Raw genomic sequence first — 4,600 nt, 5'->3', positions numbered from 1 at the left:
CAGAATGTAAAATCATTAATGGGGTGTTTTTGTAAGAAATACATTTGAAGTGCTGCAAATTCTGTGGAGAAATGACTGAATCTAGATTTGGGGCAGAAAATATAGCAAGGGAATATTGTGCCAGGGAATAAAACTAATGAACACTTGTCCACATCATAAAAACAAATTTAATCGACCCTCACAGTTCAATTAGGGAAACTTTTATATTAAGAAAAGATGTAAATATTTGGAATGCACTGTGCAAAAAAAAATTCATGCATGTGCAACAATATTACAAAAAGAGATCAAAGATGAAAGTCTCATTTTTGAATATTAAAATAGTTTTTACATCATCTTTTTACTCTGAAAGTAGGTAAATAAGGGGAATGTTATAAGTGTTTATCTTGCCTTTCTACAAATAATTCTACTAGAGGGTAATCAAATAACCCCTGATAAAGAATGAATAGTGTTTTTTGTAGAAGAATGACAGCTATAAATATAGAAGAAAAGAAATTTAAGCATAGTTTCACATAATAACTTTTGTAAAAGGGAAAGCAGACTTAACCAAATAAATAAAAAACTATTTTGATATATTTTTATGAAAATCCTAAGTACATTTCCAAACTATTTTCATCTACCTCAAATTTGTAATACAGGAATGAATTGCTAAATATGTTCAGTGTTTAATTTTTAATCATTCATCTGTGGCTCTCGCCTGGATTTGGTCTGGGAGAAGGACGTAAGCCAAAACAAGCAAAGCACCACTTGACTCAGAGATAAATGCATGAATCTGAGGTTATCAGCCTATGCATGTGGTTTAATAAACTCACAGTGAATTAAAATTTAAAATTTAATACAGTGTGCATATCAAAATAACAGCTGAACATAGCAAATATTTCCCAGATTGCTATGTCCAAATGGTAAAAATATGTTTGAGTAATACTTATTTTACTGAAGTGAAATTATGCTGACTAGAAAACATCCCCCATGTTAAAATAAATGATAATGTTAATTTAGTAAGTAGTTCATTTAATATTCATCTCATTTAGAGTTGAAACCTATAAGCTAAAAGCTTGTAAATGTCAAGCAAAGCAAAAATTACATTTTATTATAGTTAGAAATATATTCTTACTACCTTAGAAGTCTGTAAAAGTAAAAATGTAAATCCCTACAAAAGTTATCAGGGTAGAATGGATGCCATAAAAGATAAGTGGAGCTGTATACCTTTTCCTAGATGAAAAAAGAAAGGTGAAAATTATTTTATCCTAACACATATTTGTTTAAATATCAAATATGTTCTGGAATGACTTTCTTTGTTAGAATATACAGTCAACGTAATCATAGAGTAGATATTGCTTTTAATAGGACTCACATTAACATTTACATTACTATTACCTAATTATATTTACAATTCACAAAAAAAAAGTCCTTTAATTTTTATCAAATTCTTTTTTTTTTTATTTGAGTGAGAGAGAGAAACATTCATCACTTGCCTCTCACATGCACCCCTGACTGGGGATCAAACCCACAACATGTGTATGTGCTGACTGGGAATTGAACCTGCCACCTTTTGGTTCACAGGATGATGCTTCAACCAATTAAGCCACACCAGCCAGGGTTCATTAATTTTTTTTTTTAAATTTCTTTTTACAAAATGAGGGAGAGGGAGAGAGAGATAGAAACATCAATGACCGAGAACAATACCGATTGGCTGCCTCCTGCATGCCCCACACTAGGGATTTGGCCCCCAACCTGGGTATGTGCGCTGACTAGGAATCAAACCCGTGACCTCTTGGTGCATGGGTCAACGCTCAGCCACTGAGCCACACCAGCCGCCCAGGGTTCATTAATTCTTATGTAATACCAACTCTATTGTCATTTCAGTAATTAATAATGAATTGAAAATCTTACTAAATATTCAGCCAACAAAAAGTTGATGAAATTTTTTATAAACTTCTGTGAGAGACTCTGTGTCAATAATTAAGCAGTGCCTGAAAGGCACTGTGCTAAATGATGCTGGTATAATCAGATTAAAGATAAGTTATAGATGATAAGTTATTAATCTTTTAATAAATAAAAATATGATTATCAGATATCTGATGTTAAGTACCTTTGTCTAGTTATGATAGTTATACACTGGTACACAATAAATATTGTAAAAATACATTTTTTATTAAATAAATATAAGAAAAACAGCCTTATTTTTCAGTCTGTACAAAAAAATTAAAAATTCTCACATGAAATTTTATAATGAAACTAAGTTGCCACCAACATCTGTTGCAAAATTTCTCCCACAGCTTTGCCAGCTGCTTAACAGATGAAAGAGTTATTTTAGTGTGTTCACTATGCTGCTCATTTCGTGCCACCACAATGAAGGTAGAATTACATAGACCAAGTAGATGGATTTAATTGGAGTTGTACAATGGTAGAGGAAGCAACTTTGTATGAAAGGCATGCTAAATATGTTTCTGTCAGGGGGAACATGTAATTTTGTGGTAAAGTAAAACAAGTGATTGATCTAAACTGAGAAAGAGTAAAGTTTAGGACAAAATCCAAATTGCAACCCCTCCAACACTTGTTGTTACAGGTCTTGTTAATAATAGCCATTCTAACAGGTGTGAGGAGGTATCTCATTGTAGTTTTGATTTGCATTTCTCTAATATCTAGTGAAGTTGAGAATCTTTTTATATATCTGTTGGCCATTTGTATTCTTCTTGGGAGAAGTGTCTGTTCAGGTCCTCTGCCTATTTTTAATTGGATTGTTTTCTTGTTGTTGAGTTGCATGAATTATTTATATATTTTGGATATTAATCCCTTATCAGAGCTGATGTGTGCAAATATTTTCTCCCATTCAGTTGGTTGCATTTTTGTGTTTTGGTGGTTTCTTTTTGCTGTGAAGAAGTGTTTTAGTTTGATATAGTGCTATTCATTTATTTTTGCTTTTGCTTTCCTTGCCTTTGAGGTCAAATGAAAACAAAAACAAAAACACAAAACTGTCTAAGATCATGGTCCATAAGTTTAGTATTTATATATCTTTTCTATATAATTTCTTGTTTCAGGTCTTACATTTAGGTCTCAGATACATTTTGAGTTCATTTTTGTACATAGTGACAATTAGTAGTCTAGTTTAATTATTTTGCAAGTGGCTTTTCATTTTTCCCATTACCATTTATTGAAAAGCCTTTCTTTTCTCCATTGTATGTTTTTGACTCCTTTGTTGAAAATTATTTGCCCATGTTCATGTGGGTTTATTTCTGGACTCTCAATTTTTTTTCATGTCTGTTTTTCTGCCATTACCATTCTGTTTTGATTATTGTCACTTTGCACTACAACTTTAAGTCAGAGGCTGTAATAACTCCAGCTTTGTTCTGTTTTTCTCAGTATTGCATTGGCTATCTGGGAGAAGATTTGATTTAGCTAGTAAACATGTAATAGACAGATGATATATTTAAGAATTGTACATTTAAAACATATACAATTCTATTAACTAGTGTCACCCCAATAAATTTAATTTAAAAAATTTAAAAAAGAAAGAACCCCCCTGTTGGCTGTGAAACGGTACCAGAATATTACTGGCAACTGAACCTCAGTTCAGCAACCTCATTACTTGAGTTCTGGCTAAGAAAGAATTCAGAACCAAGCTCAAATACAAGCAAACATTTGTTTAGAAAGTCACAGAGGTAGAAGAAGTGAACTGTGGAAGAAGTGAGCCAGTTGGGCTACATGGGCTCAGGAAGCACTTGACAGATGCAAAAGAAGATCCCTTGGACCTTAGAAGAAAGAAAGCAAGGAGACACGCTTAAAGGAAGAAGGGGGTAAGTGGAGACAGAGAGGGAGAGAGAGAGCTGTGTCCTTTGCCTTAAGAAGTTTTACCCACTCTCTAAATGTGGGGATCTTAAGGGTGCTCCCAGAAGAGGGTCTTAATGGAATATTCATCAGCTTTCCAAGTGTGTCCTTTCAGGGTCATCATCTCTACTGATTGGTCAGCACCAGGGCAGGGGTCATTAGTCATCACAGCTAATCCTAATGTCAGCCATGGAGTTGCCCCTTCTGGTCTTGTTGCTTTTCTGGGCCTGAAGCTGAAACACAACTGAGGCCTAGATGTTATCTCTAGTTTGACCAAAATTCTGTTTCTGTGGTCAACAGACCTGAGGTTTTGCTCCTAAGATTACATGATGTGGGTAAGCACCTCACTGTCTTGAGGTCTTAGTGCTTAATGGACTGGTTGTGCAACGGCTTGTGTGGGAGTCATATGAAGCTATTCCCTAGCTGCCTTGTTCCTAGGGGGTCTACCACATGACTAGTAATGTACCAGGGGAGGGTCCGAATGACATGACCAACAATATGTTAGGAGAGGAAAGGTCACCTGGGGACAAGGTTCTTGTTTTCCCAGTTTTGCCTGTTGCTAGGTACCTGGGACTTGCATCCTGGTGATCTTCTGTACCTGGCCTATTGTTCCTACTCGGCTCATGTCTGTCTAAACTCTTACTACACCCCCCAAAAAATTATATCAAAAAGGGCTCTGATATACTAAAAAATGCAAATTCATAACACAATTATTTCCTTGAGCTTTGAATAGCGCCTAATGGGACATTTTATTTATGACAACTGTGCTTATTGA

This window comes from Molossus molossus, unplaced genomic scaffold, assembly GCF_014108415.1.
Source record: "Molossus molossus isolate mMolMol1 unplaced genomic scaffold, mMolMol1.p scaffold_m16_p_9, whole genome shotgun sequence".
Classification (NCBI taxonomy): domain Eukaryota; kingdom Metazoa; phylum Chordata; class Mammalia; order Chiroptera; family Molossidae; genus Molossus; species Molossus molossus.
This window is presented reverse-complemented; position numbering follows the sequence as displayed.